Raw genomic sequence first — 17,700 nt, forward strand, 5'->3', positions numbered from 1 at the left:
TCAAAGTTGGGGTTCGGGCAACTTCTGGATCCTCTTTCTCGTAAACGGTGTGGGTCCAAGCTGTCGGACACCCACCGATCAGCAAGTTACCCATTACATTACGGATAGGGGGTAACTTGTTGTAACCGGAATACCCCTTTAAGGGGTGCACAGCTCCAATCACACTGAGACTTCTGCTGACAAACAAAATAGACCGACGTCCTTCTCTGGATTCCCAGATCCAGGGGCCGACTCAGACAGCTGAGGGCCCTTGTGCAAGAACGGTATACGGGCCCCTTAGGGTATGTTCACACGGCCTATTTACGGACGTAATTCGGGCGTTTTTGCCCCGAATTACGTCTGAAAATAGCGCCTCGATAGCGCGGACAAACATCTGCCCATTGAAAGCAATGGGCAGACGTTTGTCTGTTCACACGAGGCGTAATTTATGCGCCGCTGTCAAATGACGGCGCGTAAATAGACGCCCGCGTAGAAGAAGTGACCTGTCACTTCTTTGGCCGTAATTGGAGCCGTTAGTCATTGACTCCAATGAATAGCAGCGCTAATTACGGCCGTAATTGACGCGGCGTTCAAGCGCCTGCACATGCCGTTACGGCTGAAATTACGGGGATGTTTTCAGGCTGAAACATCCCCGTAATTTCATCCGTTACGGACGCCCTCGTGTGAACATACCCTAACAATCCACCAGCCATAAAATTAATTAGCTCAGGTATTTACATGCAATCTTTTAAACAGGAGGTTACTTTAGGGTGACAGTGGGCCCCCTTACCTACTGGGGCCCTGTGCAACGGCACCGGCTGCACCAATGATGTCTGCTCCACCAGCGGCGTATTAAAGGGACTGTCTCTGTTTTATTGGCTTTGTAAACAGAGGATGATGCTCCATATACAAATAATAACAGCGGCGTTCCGAGGGAGTCCTGCTGTCCCGGGGCAGAGAGATGCGTGATGAGAATCATTCTACTACAGCAGAGACCATCAGGCCCGGGTCAGACTGCAATAAGTGCTCCCTATCCTCCCTATGACACATCTTCCTGTCTCCGGTGAAGCTCCTGGGTTGAGTACCTTTTAGTTAGGGTATGTTCACACGGCTTATTTTCACCCGTTTTTCGGGCCGTCAACGCCCCAAAAAATGGCTAAAAATGCAGAGGCTGAAACGCCTCCAAATATCTGCCCATTGAATTCAATGGGAAAAAAACTGTGTTTTGTTCTCACGGGGTGTTTTTTTTTGTAAAAACGACGCGTAAAAAAACGCCCTGTAAAAAAGAAGTGCATGTCACTTCTTGAGCCGTTTTTGGAGCCGTTTTTCATTGTCTCAATAGTTTATAAAACTGACTTTCTAGGGGTAGAGAACCTTTTAGGGTATGTGCACACGGAGTGATTTCGGGGTGTTACGCCTCGAGAAAAGAAACGGAAGCAGAACGCCTACAAACATCTGCCCATTGATTTCAATGGGAAATACGGCGTTCTGTTCCGACGGGGCATTTTTTTACGCCTCGTTTTCCAAAAACTGCACGGAAAAAGACGCCCGCGAAAAAGAAGCGCATGTCACTTCTTGGGACGTTTTTGGAGCCGTTTTTCATTGACGCTATAGAAAAACAGCTCCAAAACCAGCCGTAAAAAACGCAGCGAAAACCGCGAGTGGCTTCAAGAACGTCTGAAAATCAGGAGCTGTTTTCCCTTGAATACAGCGCCATATTTTCAGTCGTTTTTGAGTTTGTGTGTGAACATAGCCTGACTATGACCGGAACAAAAAAATAAGCTGTAAACGCCCAAAGACTCAAATCTGCTCCTCATTGGTTCCTGCTGCTCAATCTTCTGCTTCTGGCCGTACGAGATTCTCCGTTATATTACAGTTTGGTTCGGGTTTTCCGTACTCTCAAATGCCGGTTTAAGGAATTTCACTGTAATTGAATTTTATTATATAGACGCCAAAGCGCTGGTGGTGCTGAAATCCCGCAGGTTTGGCCTCTGTCCATAGTAACTCCAAATGTAACGATCGTCCAAATGTTTTCGGGTCCAGAAGAAGAGACGCTGGTGATGACACTTCTGACATTACATTGGATGCCAAAAACATCCGATAATCCGGACAGTTTGCTAGTCCAGCACTTCTGTAGGATATTACCGCGCACAACATCTCTAAATATAAGAATGATATAACATTGCCGGGGGCCCATATTCAGTCCTCCCACCCCCCAAAGACAGAGGCGTCACTTGAAGATCCTGGGCCCCAATGCAAAATCTGTACCAGGTTCCCCAAACCACCATGTGCCATTTATAATACAGGTGTCCTCTTATGTGGCAGTGGACTTATAATTAATGGGGACATCAGATATCATATCATGGTCCCGCACAGTCCGGGCTGGCGCCGCCGCTCTGCTGTGTTATAGTTGGGTCGCTGAGCCGCACATCTATAACCGGCGAGATACTAGCGAGAACGCAGAAGTGACCGGTCGCAGGGTTCCCGGGACTCGGTGCACAACATCTGCCTGCAGCACGACCAGCTCTTCACGTTATAATACGCCGGGTCTGTAAATGAAATATATGAAATATATGAATTCACACGGACCTGACTGAGGCGTGAGGCGCTTTGTGCCTCTAATATTTTCTTAGTAAATTCATGAGCTGAATACCTGGACATCCTGGTTCTACCTACAATATGGCTGCAGTGGTCGAGTAATGTGGCCCCTTCACTTCAGGAATCAGTGGGGGCCCAGCTCATGAACTCCCACCAATCTTCTGACATGTTTATAATGGGATGAGACACATATGTGAAATTCTAAGCAATTTTCTGTAAGGTAAACATCCTGGACTTCGGAGTGTTACATTTGACCTGCACTGATACATTGTAACAAACTATCAGGAGAAGGAGAGAGATTTGAGCCGCTGATGTGTTCAGCTCACAGAGGATTATCAAGTCTGGAAACTCCCAGCTTTGTGAGCAAAACTAGGTTAGGACAGGTTTTCAGACTCTGCTTGTAAAAAATAATGTTCACATTCACTGACGGCAAACAGAGATCTTGAAAATGGTGAAGAAGTGAAACAGAAAGTCTATTAGAAAGTTGCAGAACTTCTCAATATACAATGATTTACATAAAACCAAAAGAACCCCTTTCCGGATAATGTGTGAAGCAGTGCTGGATGAGTTGGGGTTCAGTGTATGAGGACGATGTGGCCCCCGGGTCTCGCACCCTCTGGATAAGAGAAAAGCAGATTAGTGGCCGCAGACGCTGGGATGTGTAAATCCCTCAGCGGTCGGATCAGGGCCCCCCGGGATCAGCTGCTTCTGTGACGGGCAGTGGGTATGCGTCCTTCACTGTGATCCCTGGGGGTCATCTGCTAAGGACTCATCACATCTCAATTATTGTGTGTTAATCCGGGAGATCGCGGCATGATCGGCAGTCCCGGAGATAATAACATTGATAATAATATCTGTCTCTAATCCCGGGACATGGGGAACAGACGGAGGCGCCGGCGCTGATATTACAGGGGGAGATGAACAACAATGTGAGCGCTTTAATGTCGTCTCTATAATGAGAACATCTGTCCATGGAGTCAGCTGACCTCCAGGTACGCAGCCCCGCTGCTGATTGATGACTCCGCGCCTCGTGTGATGATGTTATTAATTAAAGCTTTAATTAATAATCTAATAGAACAGAGCTGAGCCTGAAAGTAATGCAGCCGGGGTGACATGTAATGATCCCGCCGTGCGTCACTCCCGCTCCCTGCGCGGACAGCGTCTCATTACCGAATAAAATCACATTTTCTAATTACGACGAGTAATGTGATGAGATAGCGACAGATTCTTCCCGATCATTTCCTATCACACTGGAGCCAAAAACCGTGGTTACATTACAAGGTCAAGTTCACACCATAGAACAAAGTGAGGAAATCGCTCAACTGGCAATTCCCCGATATATTATTAGCACTTCTTATTTCTGTTGCTTTTATAGCGCCAACATATTCTGCAGCGCTGCACAGACATCAGTCCCTCAGTGTCTCACACAGATGGGACGTTTCATAGGACTACGGTTACCCGATCAGTACGTTGTTGGACCATGGAAGGAAACCAGAGGAAACCCCCGAGAACTCCATGCAGATGTCTTTAGGCGGATTTGAAACCTGGACCCCAGCGCTGCAATCCAAACCTGTATTAATAATATCAGAACAGAAAGGAAAAGGACAGATCAATACAATCTATTATCCCCTGTTATCAGCCATTTCAAGCCAGAAAGAGTTTGACTATAGTATAGTAACTAAACGTTCGAAAACTTTTGACATCTCATAGCGACATGTCAGAAGTTTGGATTGGTGGGGGTCCGAGTACTGAGACCTCCACCAATCTCTAAAATGAAGCGGCAGAAGCGCCCGTGTGAGCGCTCAGACACTTCTTGTCTGTTCGGCTTTCTTCGGAAAGCCAATGTAACATAGTGTGGGCTTGTAGACTTTCTATTGAGTCCGTACTCCGATACATTGATTTCCGGAAAAATCCCGTTCTAGCGATTGGTGGAGGTCTCAGTGCTCGGACCCCCACCAATCAAAACTTCTGACAAGTCACTATGACGTGTCAAAAGTTTGTAGAACGTTTAGTTACCCTTTAATGTAATCTACTGTTATCTGTTATCAGCCATCTCAGTCCAGAAATCGTTTGACTATAGTATAAGTGAATACTTTAAACATTAATCAGATCTACTGTATCTAATAAATCATGATCCTTGCATTTGAGAAACAAAAACATACAGAAAACTGATATATTTCCCTAAATGCTTTACACTAAGCACATCAATCAATGTAGCAAAAAAGATAAATATTTTATTTATTTTACACAAATAGTTGTACAAACAAATTTAAAAACACATTATGCAAAACATCGCACACAAAAGGAGGACATAAAACCGAAATACATGAAATATCAAACCACCCGCCGAGCACAAAGTCTATAAAGTAAAGCAAAATGCAACATTGTAACTAGACAGAAGCAAATACATATCTGAGGTTTACCACCAAAGTTCCCCTCACCCATCACATGCCATATCAACTGTCTTCACACCGATCAGTAACCATATGTGTCAGCCGCTCCTCTTATATCACTCCAGCACTATTATATCCTCCAGAGACATTACATCATATGTGACTGATATCAGCCGCTCCTCTTATATCACTCCAGCACTATTATATCCTCCAGAGACATTACATCATATGTGTGACTGATATCAGCCGCTCCTCTTATATCACTCCAGCACTATTATATCCTCCAGAGACATTACATCATATGTGTGACTGATATCAGCCGCTCCTCTTATATAACTCCAGTACTATTATATCCTCCAGAGACATTACATCATATGTGTGACTGATATCAGCCGCTCCTCTTATATCACTCCAGCACTATTATATCCTCCAGAGACATTACATCACATGTGACTGATATCAGCCGCTCCTCTTATATCACTCCAGTACTATTATATCCTCCAGACATTACATCATATGTGACTGATATCAGCCGCTCCTCTTATATCACTCCAGTACTATTATATCCTCCAGAGACATTACATCATATGTGACTGATATCAGCCGCTCCTCTTATAACACTCCAGCACTATTATATCCTCCAGACATTACATCATATGTGACTGATATCAGCCGCTCCTCTTATATCACTCCAGCACTATTATATCCTCCAGAGACATTACATCATATGTGTGACTGATATCAGCCGCTCCTCTTATATCACTCCAGTACTATTATATCCTCCAGAGACATTACATCATATGTGTGACTGATATCAGCCGCTCCTCTTATATGACTCCAGTACTATTATATCCTCCAGAGACATTACATCATATGTGTGACTGATATCAGCCACTCCTCTTATATCACTCCAGCACTATTATATCCTCCAGAGACATTACATCATATGTGTGACTGATATCAGCCGCTCCTCTTATATCACTCCAGCACTATTATATCCTCCAGACATTACATCATATGTGACTGATATCAGCCGCTCCTCTTATAACACTCCAGCACTATTATATCCTCCAGAGACATTACATCATATGTGTGACTGATATCAGCCGCTCCTCTTATATCACTCCAGTACTATTATATCCTCCAGAGACATTACATCATATGTGACTGATATCAGCCGCTCCTCTTATAACACTCCAGCACTATTATATCCTCCAGACATTACATCATATGTGACTGATATCAGCCGCTCCTCTTATATCACTCCAGCACTATTATATCCTCCAGAGACATTACATCATATGTGTGACTGATATCAGCCGCTCCTCTTATATCACTCCAGTACTATTATATCCTCCAGAGACATTACATCATATGTGACTGATATCAGCCGCTCCTCTTATAACACTCCAGCACTATTATATCCTCCAGAGACATTACATCATATGTGACTGATATCAGCCGCTCCTCTTATATCACTCCAGTACTATTATATCCTCCAGAGACATTACATCATATGTGTGACTGATATCAGCCGCTCCTCTTATAACACTCCAGTACTATTATATCCTCCAGACATTACATTATATGTGACTGATATCAGCCGCTCCTCTTATATCACTCCAGCACTATTATATCCTCCAGAGACAGTACATCATATGTGACTGATATCAGCCGCTCCTCTTATATCACTCCAGTACTATTATATCGTCCAGAGACATTACATCATATGTGACTGATATCAGCCGCTCCTCTTATGACACTCCAGCACTATTATATCCTCCAGAGACATTACATCATATATGTGACTGATATCAGCCGCTCCTCTTATAACACTCCAGTACTATTATATCCTCCAGAGACATTACATCATGTGTGTGACTGATATCAGCCGCTCCTCTTATATCACTCCAGCACTATTATATCCTCCAGAGACATTACATCATATGTGTGACTGATATCAGCCGCTCCTCTTATATCACTCCAGCACTATTATATCCTCCAGAGACATTACATCATATGTGACTGATATCAGCCGCTCCTCTTATAACACTCCAGTACTATTATATCCTCCAGACATTACATTATATGTGACTGATATCAGCCGCTCCTCTTATAACACTCCAGCACTATTATATCCTCCAGAGACATTACATCATATGTGTGACTGATATCAGCCGCTCCTCTTATATCACTCCAGCACTATTATATCCTCCAGAGACATTACATCATGTGTGTGACTGATATCAGCCGCTCCTCTTATATCACTCCAGCACTATTATATCCTCCAGAGACATTACATCATATGTGTGACTGATATCAGCCGCTCCTCTTATATCACTCCAGCACTATTATATCCTCCAGAGACATTACATCATATGTGACTGATATCAGCCGCTCCTCTTATAACACTCCAGTACTATTATATCCTCCAGACATTACATTATATGTGACTGATATCAGCCGCTCCTCTTATATCACTCCAGTACTATTATATCCTCCAGAGACATTACATCATATGTGTGACTGATATCAGCCGCTCCTCTTATAACACTCCAGTACTATTATATCCTCCAGACATTACATTATATGTGACTGATATCAGCCGCTCCTCTTATAACGCTGCTGGACTGATATAAGATCTATGAGGTCATTGGTTTCCTCCCTGGTATACGCCGGTGATGATCTTCTTGCAGGTTTGGTTGTTTTATTAATGAGGGTGATGGATGATTCTGTAATTGTATCTTGTGGTCTAAACAGTATATATGGAAAGAGCTGCCCTCATCAGTCACGTTACTGCAGGATGATGGGAGTTAGGATATGTACACACGGCTTATTTTCGGCCATATTTCGGGCCGTAAACGACTGAAAAATCGGAGGCAGAACGCCTCCAAACATTGCGTTCAATGGGAAAAACGACGTTCCGTTCCAATGGGGCATTTTTTTACGCGGCCGTTTTAAAAAATGGCCGCGTTAAAAAATGCCCGTGAAAAGGAAGTGCATGTCACTTCTTGAGATGTTTTTGGAGCCGTTTCTCATTGACTCTATAGAAAACAGCTCCAAAAACATCTGTAAAAAACGCCGCTTGAAAACAGCTCCGTATTTTCAGACGTTTTTTAGTAAGCGTGTGAACATGCCCTTAGAGACACCGCAGCAGGACGCGGCTCATGATTGTTCCGTTTCTTCCTGTAATAACAGGTTCACTCTCGGCTTTATTCACACTGAGCAAATTACAGACTGAAGACGAAGAACCTGTCAGAGGAAATGACTGAGGAGGAGGACGGAGCTGTCACCGGGTAATTCATGTCTCATCTCCTGTCCTGTGACTGCTCCGTCCTCACTTCAGTTTCTCTAATGAGTTGCAGTCATTGTGCATCTGTAGTCGTTGTGTACCCCGAGTGTGTACCCCCCCAGATCTGCTGTTCCCCCACCTCATATAAAGAGTTTGTCCTTCACATTATGTCACATTTTTATCAAGATTTTCCATAGAAGCAGCTCCAGGGCCATTTCGTTACAATGATTGAAGAAAGAAGAGCATTTCTACCCTTACACAGTAACATAGTTACATAGTCACAGTCACAATCACATAGTTACATAGTCACATAGTTACATAGTCACAGTCACATAGTTACATAGTCACATAGTTACATAGTCACATAGTCACAGTCACATAGTCACATAGTTACATAGTCATAGTTACATAGTCACAGTCCCCATAGTTACATAGTCACAGTTACATAGTCACAGTCACATAGTCACAGTCACATAGTTACACAGTCACAGTCCCCATAGTTACATAGTCACAGTTACATAGTCACAGTCACATAGTCACAGTCACATAGTTACATAGTCACAGTTACATAGTCACAGTCACATAGTCACAGTCACATAGTTACATAGTCACAGTCCCCATAGTTACATAGTCACAGTCCCCATAGTTACATAGTCACATAGTCACATAGTCGCACAGTCACACAGTCACACGATCACATAGTTACATAGTCAAATAGTCACATAGTACACAGTCACATAGTTACATAAGATGGTTGAAAAAAGACACAAGTCCATCAAGTTCAACCATGGGATGGGAGAAACCTTTGTTTTACCTCTATTGATCCAGAAGAAGGTTTAAAAATATAAATAAACAAACAAAACAAATAAAGAAATAAATAAATATAAAATCACCTATAATCCCTTAGATTAGAGAAGAGCAGTGTTACCATAGGGTCTGTTTGCATTGTGGGGTCTGTGGGGAGGGGGAGGGGTGAGGCTACCCTGGACTGCCCTCTATTCCTGATACGCTGGTACATTGTAGCAAACTATCAGGACAGGAGAGAGATTTATACTGCAAGATTGTCTAAACTGACACATTGTAATAAACACTCAGCTGTGAGAAGTATTCAGTTTGTAAGGTTTTTCATCCTTTGCATGTAAAAAAAAACACAAAAAAACGGCAAAAGACTGTTTCTATTCTCTGACAGCCAGCAGAGATTTTTAAAACGGTGAAGAACCGAATCCTAAAGTCTATTAGTAAGTTGTAGAATGCTGAAGCTTTATTTACATAAAACCAGAACTGTAACGTTCATCTGCTGCAAGAGATTTCCCAGCAAGTCCAATAATAACTTTCTGACTGATAAGCGGCGCGGAGAAAAGACGATCACTTTGTCACGTCAAGGTCCTGACACGGCCGCAAGATCTGCCATCACAGGCGCCAACGTTTTTCTTATTTTTTTTTTTCCGTTTTTCCTTCCCCCTTTCCAAAAGCCATAATTTTTTTTATTTTTCCATCAACTTGCCGCACAAGGGCTTATTTTTGCGGGATGAGTTGAAGTTTTTAATAGAACCCAAAATTTCTTTGTGGAGTGGAAAAAAGCAGCAATTCCTCCATTGTTTTTGGGGTTTGGCGTTTACCTGCAGTAATACCGACACGTGAGCTTTATTCTGTGGGTCGTATGATTATTGGGATATCGGATTTCTATCGTTTTCTTAATGATAAACTTCTATTACAGAATAAAGCTGTGCTATTTATTGGCAACATTTTGGGGTTCACACCGTGCGTTTTGTTGATCACTTTTTATTTCCATTTTTTGGGGAAGCGAAGTGATCAAAAAACAGCAATTCTGGCCTTTTATTTTTTTGTGGCGTTCATTGTGCGGGATAAATAATCGTATATTGTGGTAGTTTGGACTTTTATGGACGCAGCGATCCAGGTTTATGTTTGTTTTTTTATTTATTACATTACTTTAGGGGAAATGGGAAAAGTTTTTTCATGCAGCCCAGGCGTCCGGATGTCTTAGAAATATGGCGCTGGTGTAATGTTTTACACTCCAGATCTGCGGAGCTAGTTATGTTTGGCCCCGTGCGTGCCGCGGTGCAGGATATGTGTCCGCCATATACTCACCCCAAAAATGGGGAATAAAAGGAGCAAGAGAAATGAATGTGGGAGATGAATGCGTTTTGTGTGACGTTCTGATGATCCCGCAGTGTCGCCCGCTGAAGGTCGGGTGTTGATCGCCTCCTGTGATCCGCACATTAGTGCCGCGCCTGCACCGGTGCTCCGGCTCCAGACATTCTCACGCGTCTTTGTTGGGACCTTCAGGTGTTCACGTCTTAATGTCACAGAGAATGACAGGAGACCTTTAACCAGTTCCAGACGACCTGTCCCAGACAATGGCGGCTCCACGTTCCCCTCACCTTCACCCTGTCAACCGCAAGTCACCGCGTCTTCCTGTCTGTATTGTGACATTTACCGTATGACGCAGCGGTCCAGCCAGTCCCTTAAAAGACGAACCCAAACAGCTCCAGACGGCGATTGTTACAGAACAGGTGAACGGATCAGACACGACACTGACATGTCACCGGTCATGCGTGTCCTGTTCGGGGGAGGGGGGGCATCTGTGAAGGAAGTCGTTATATATTTATATGTTTCCTGCAGACTTGAGGTTGAGGCGACCTGTCACCTGTGTGTTATCGCCTGTCACCCGTGTATTATCGCCTGTCACCCGTGTATTATCGCCCGTCACCCGTGTATTATCGCCTGTCACCCGTGTATTATCGCCCGTCACCCGTGTATTATCGCCCGTCTCCCGTGTATTATCGCCCGTCACCCGTGTATTATCGCCCGTCACCCGCGCATTATCGCCCGTCACCCGCGCATTATCGCCCGTCACCCGCGCATTATCGCCCGTCACCCGCGTATTATCGCCCGTCACCCGCGTATTATCGCCCGTCACCCGCGTATTATCGCCCGTCACCCGCGTATTATCGCCCGCCACCCGTGTATTATCGCCCGTCACCCGTGTATTATCGCCCGTCACCCGTGTATTATTGCCCGTCACCCGTGTATTATCGCCCGTCACCCGCGTATTATCGCCCGTCACCCGCGCATTATCGCCCGTCACCCGCGCATTATCGCCCGTCACCCGCGTATTATCGCCCGTCACCCGCGTATTATCGCCCGTCACCCGCGTATTATCGCCCGCCACCCGTGTATTATCGCCCGCCACCCGTGTATTATCGCCCGCCACCCGTGTATTATCGCCCGTCACCCGCGTATTATCGCCCGTCACCCGCGCATTATCGCCCGTCACCCGCGCATTATCGCCCGTCACCCGCGCATTATCGCCCGTCACCCGCGCATTATCGCCCGTCACCCGCGTATTATCGCCCGTCACCCGCGTATTATCGCCCGTCACCCGCGTATTATCGCCCGTCACCCGCGTATTATCGCCCGTCACCCGTGTATTATCGCCCGTCACCCGTGTATTATCGCCCGTCACCCGTGTATTATCGCCCGTCACCCGCGTATTATCGCCCGTCACCCGCGTATTATCGCCCGTCACCCGTGTATTATCGCCCGTCACCCGTGTATTATCGCCCGTCACCCGTGTATTATCGCCCGTCACCCGTGTATTATCGCCCGTCACCTGTGTATTATCGCCGGTCACCTGTGTATTATCGCCCGTCACCTGTGTATTATCGCCTGCCACCCAGCTTTCCCAGAAACAGATATAACTAAGAAATGACTGAACAACTTGACAGAAGACGACGACTCCAGGATTTATATTTACTGGAGATTTCTTATCTTTAGAGGAAATTCTCTTCTGTGTCCATCGTAAGGCTGGGTTCACACGACCTATTTTCAGACGTAAACGAGGCGTATTATGCCTCGTTTTACGTCTGAAAATAGGGCTACAATACGTCGGCAAACATCTGCCCATTCATTTGAATGGGTTTGCCGATGTACTGTGCCGACGACCTGTAATTTACGCGTCGTCGTTTGACAGCTGTCAAAAGACGACGCGTAAAATTACAAAGTTTTTGGAGCTGTTTTCTCATAGACTCTATTGAAAACAGCTCCAAAATCGGCCGAAAAAACGGCGCGAAAACGGCGCGAAAAACGCTGCGAAAAACGTGAGTTGCTCAAAAAACGTCTGAAAATCAGGGGCTGTTTTCCCTTGAAAACAGCTCTGTATTTTCAGACGTTTTTGGCTCAGCGTGTGAACATACCCTAAGGGTATGTTCACACGGCGGGGGTCCGTAACGGCTGAAATTACAGGGATGTTTCAGCCTGAAAACATCCCCGTAATTTCAGCCGTACCGGCATGTGCAGGCGCTTGAACGCCGCGTCCATTACGGCCGTAATTAGCGCTGCTATTCATTGGAGTCAATGAATAGCGGCTCCAATTACGACCAAAGAAGTGACAGGTCACTTCTTCTACGCGGGCGTCTATTTACGCGCCGTCATTTGACAGCGGCGCGTAAATATACGCCTCATGTGAACAGACAAATGTCTGCCCATTGCTTTCAATGGGCAGATGTTTGTCAGCGCTATTGAGGCGCTATTTTCGGACGTAATTCGGGGCAAAAACGCCCGAATTACGTCCGTAAATAACCGTGTGAATATACCCTAAGAGTCTTAATGGAAAGAAAAGTTGGAGTGAACTGCGGTGCATTTATTATGAGACAAACGGTTCTTAATAAATGTGTTGCATATTTCGGCTGGCGGTCGCAATCTATTCCCCCCACATAGGCCATGAAATTAATAAAGCGCATACTCACCTCAGCGCTCCTCTTCTCCCCTCCGGACCCTCATCACTCCAGCGCCGCTCATACGAGGTCCTGACGTCGAGCCGTGTCAGGGTCTTATATGTGACGCAGCATCAAACATCATCAGTGCCGCGTCACATACAACGTCCTGCCGCTGCCCATCGTATGAGCCGCGTCACGCTGGAGGGGAAGAGGAACGGTGAGCAAAAAATGTAATTATTATATTTTTTTTTTTAAATGAATTGTCCCCTGTGGGAGTTGATAAGGGAACAGCCCGATTAGGGGGGCAATGTACGAAGTCAGCATGGACCTCTCTTTTGCTACCCGCCCACAGAGTGAAATCTACGCTAGTTAGGATTTGGCGTAGATTTCCACTTTAATTTACGCCAGTTTTTTGGCGGTAAATTATAATAAATGTTTTGGGTTGCTGTGGCCCCTCCCTCTTTTGCAATACCAGATTCCCTTTCCAAAAGTGACGAGGGCGGTCCAAACAGGTCAAAAGTCGCAATTTGCACTGCTAATTTTTTTACGCCGTTCACGGTGCAGGATAAATAAATAGTCTTTTTTTTCACTTTTAATATTTTTTTTTATATGTAAGAACTTTATTTAACTGATTTTCACCTTTTTTTGGTGCGACTAGGAGGAGAGTTGAACCAGCGATCGCTGGACAGCGTGCACAATGTACGGTCATCATTATGTATTGCTGTATATTGTGCTTTTTACTGCTGTTTTATTAAGCCCCGCCTCCGGCAGCGCTTAATAGGTCCACAAAGATGGTAGACGTGGGGCCCTCATTACTATATAACGTTATCAACTTCCCTTCTCTTTGCATTTTTGCAGAATATTCAGCTTTGTGTTTTATGTTTTTTTTATTCTTCATTGACTTCAATGGGGAAAAAAATCGCAAAAAGAAAAAAATTCCAACGTTTCCAAACCTTTAGGCCGGGTTCCCACGGGTCGGATATGCTGCGTAAAAACTGTGTAACGTATCCGACCTGGATTCCGCAGCACCTTCCGTCCGAAAAATCGCACTACATGATGCGGTTTTTCAAACGGAATTTCCACTGCGGAATGCAGCAATTGAAAGAAAACAAAAAAAACGTTGATACTTTCCCCCTCCCCCTCTTCTGCGCGTGGTCCGGCCTCACTGGATGACGATGCAGGTCATGTGACACTGCCGCCTGTGATTGGCTGCAGTGGTCACATGGGATTAAACGTCATCCCAGGAGGCCGGACTGCAGGGAGGAGGAGGGAGTTCTGGGTAAGTATGATTTTTTTAAATTACAGAGTTGCGATTTTTGTGCCGTAATCGCTGTGATTGTGCCACAAAAGTCGCAACACTTGGCTTTCTGTTGCAGGTTTTGCATTCCCATTAAATTCAATGGAGAAAACCCTCAGCAGAAAATCAACAAAAACGCAGCATAAATTGACATTAAATGCCGCACCGCAGGTCAATTTATTAATATTTACGCTGCGGTTTTTTTCTAACGTTTCCACAGCGTGAGCCGGAGATTTTCTTAGTCTCATCCGCTTTGCTGCTACTTTAAATGCTGCAGAATTTGCGCTACGTGGAAACCCGGCCTTAGTCTCCCGCTGCACTAAAGAACACTGCACCTGATGTAGACGGAATGATCCGGGCAGCAGGTGTGCAGCATCATGGAGCCACATCATCCATGTTTAAATTGTGGCCTATTAGTGAAATTTCTCCGTCCTTATGAATATGCAAGACGGCAAAATGTCAATTATTCGGGGACACTGAGCCGCGGGTGGGACACGGTTGTAGAATTGAGCAATTACAGCGATTTAATGCGGCGTCCTGAGAGATTACCACAGAACCCATGAAATATGATCCTGTAAATGTCCTATGGAAAGATGGCTGCCGTCTGCTGGAGTCTGATCATAACCCGTCCGCTCCACCGCGGCCGCCGCGCTCAGGCCTGTCACCTGTCTGTAGATAGCGCAGCGCTCTCAGGGATCCATCGCACCGTTTACATCAATAAGTGAGAAATGAAAGAGAAGGTGAAGGGGAGGCAGCGAGGGCTGCGCTGCCGGAGGTGACAGGACGGACGCGCTCTAAACATTTCCCATATATAATAAACCATCAAAAGCCGTAAAGACGGATCCCATTCATTCCTATCACTTTATCAGCAGCTTCCGGGTCTTCTTGGTTATAGGGTCTTGCACACGTCCATGTTATGGATCTGCGAGTCGTGTGAAGCTGTAATAAGGCGCCTATAGATTCCACGTATGTGACCCCTACGGGACCTCCGCACATCGCTGACTTCATAATGAATCCGACACACAAAAACCGCCTGAGGCCTCATTTACACGAGCGTGTGCGTTTTGCGCGCGCAAAAAACGCTGCGTTTTGCGCGCGCAAAAGGCACTTGGCAGCTCCGTGTGTCATCCGTGTATGATGCGCGGCTGCGTGATTTTCGCGCAGCCGCCATCATAGAGATGAGGCTAGTCGACGCCCGTCACTGTCCAAGGTGCTGAAAGAGCTAACTGATCGGCAGTAACTCTTTCAGCACCCTCGACAGTGAATGCCGATCACAATATACACCAACCTGTGAATAAAAAAAGACTTTCATACTTACCATGAACTTCCTGCTTCCCCCAGTCCGGGCTCCCGGCCGTTGCCTTGGTGACGCGTCCCACTCTTGTCATCCGGCCCCACCTCCCAGGATGACGCCGCAGTCCATGAGACCGCTGCAGCCTGTGATTGGCTGCAGCCTGTGCTTGGCCTGTGATTGGCTGCAGCTGTCACTTGGACTTAACTGTCATCCCGGGAGGTCGGACCGGAGTTATCGGTAAGTCAGAACTTTTTTTTTTTTTTACAGGTTCATGGATTTTCGGAGCGGAAGTCACTGTCCATGGTGCTGAACCAGTTTAACGCTTTCAGCACCGTGGACAGTGACTGTCTCCTGACGTCGCGTACCCGAACATTTTTTACCGGTTTCGGTCAAAACGAGTTTGGCCGAACCCGGTGAAGTTCGGTGCGCTCATCTCGAATTTGACACTCCGTTTGGATGTTTGTAACCAGAAAAGCACGTGGTGCTTTTCTGTTTACATTCAGGAGTTTGACAGCTCTTGCGTGATTTTCGCGCATGCAACGCAGGACCGTCAGTGTGGCATGCGTTGTTTTCACGCACCCATTGAAGTCAATGGGTGCGTGTTGCGTGAAAAACGCAAGAATATAGAACATGTCGTGAGTTTTACGCAACGCACTCACGCTGCGCAAAATTCACGCATCGTCTAAACAGCCCCATAGACTATTATAGGTGCGTACGACACGCGTGAAAAGCACGCGCGTCGCACGCGCGTATAATACGCTCGTGTAAATGAGGCCTAATAGAGACACCAAATGCTGCTGTACAGGATCCGTCCACGTAGCTCTGCCGAAAGAATTGCTGCACCATCCAGCCCTGGAAAAAAAGTTCCTTAACATTTATTTCAATTCATTGTTTTAGAATGTACAGTAATAATTTCAGCTTAGATACACCGGCTAAGCAGACAGTATCACACATGATAGGATTAGATACACAGCTCAGCAGACAGTATCACACATGATAGGATTAGATACACAGCTCAGCAGACAGTATCACACATGATAGGATTAGATACACCGGCTAAGCAGACAGTATCACACATGATAGGATTAGATACACCGGCTCAGCACACAGTATCACACATGATAGGATTAGATACAGACACTCAGCAGACAGTATCACACATGATAGGATTAGATACACAGCTCAGCAGACAGTATCACACATGATAGGATTGGATACACAGCTCAGCAGACAGTATCACACATGATAGGATTAGATACACGGCTCAGCAGACAGTATCACACATGATAGGATTAGATACACCGGCTAAGCAGACAGTATCACACATGATATGATTAGATACACCGGCTAAGCAGACAGTATCACACATGATAGGATTAGATACACCGGCTCAGCACACAGTATCACACATGATAGGATTAGATACAGACACTCAGCAGACAGTATCACACATGATAGGATTAGATACACGGCTCAGCAGACAGTACCACACATAATGGATTAGATACACCGGCTAAGCAGACAGTATCACACATGATAGGATTAGATACACAGCTCAGCAGACAGTATCACACATGATAGGATTAGATACAGCGGCTCAGCAGACAGTATCACACATGATAGGATTAGATACAGCGGCTAAGCAGACAGTATCACACATGATAGGATTAGATACACGGCTCAGCACACAGTATCACACATGATAGGATTAGATACAGACACTCAGCAGACAGTATCACACATGATAGGATTAGATACACAGCTCAGCAGACAGTATCACACATGGTAGGATTAGATACACCGGCTCAGCAGACAGTATCACATATGATAGGATTAGATACACAGCTCAGCAGACAGTATCACACATGATAGGATTAGATACACCGTCTCAGCAGACAGTATCACATATGATAGGATTAGATACGGCAGACAGTATCACACATGATAGGATTAGATACGGCAGACAGTATCACACATGATAGGATTAGATACAGTGGCTCAGCAGACAGTATCACACATGATAAGATTAGATACACGGCTCAGCAGACAGTATCACACATGATAGGATTAGATACACAGCTCAGCAGACAGTATCACACATGATAAGA

At 45.4% G+C, this 17,700-nt stretch overlaps 1 protein-coding gene and 1 long non-coding RNA gene across 3 annotated transcripts in view; one reads left to right on the plus strand and one right to left on the minus strand.

The window, feature by feature from the left end:
* Positions 1-17,700, plus strand: part of LOC142655188 (uncharacterized) — a 54,099-nt gene that overhangs the window by 2,914 nt on the left and 33,485 nt on the right. The gene's annotated exons all lie outside the window — the stretch shown is intronic.
* On the minus strand, positions 1,906-15,723 carry LOC142656150 (uncharacterized). Its single transcript, XR_012849589.1, has 3 exons — positions 15,617-15,723; positions 4,036-4,147; positions 1,906-2,528 (listed from the first exon to the last, which is right to left on the minus strand). It is a non-coding gene; the product is annotated as an uncharacterized LOC142656150 (long non-coding RNA).

The sequence above is a fragment of the Rhinoderma darwinii genome, chromosome 6 (assembly GCF_050947455.1).
Source record: "Rhinoderma darwinii isolate aRhiDar2 chromosome 6, aRhiDar2.hap1, whole genome shotgun sequence".
NCBI lineage: Eukaryota > Metazoa > Chordata > Amphibia > Anura > Rhinodermatidae > Rhinoderma > Rhinoderma darwinii.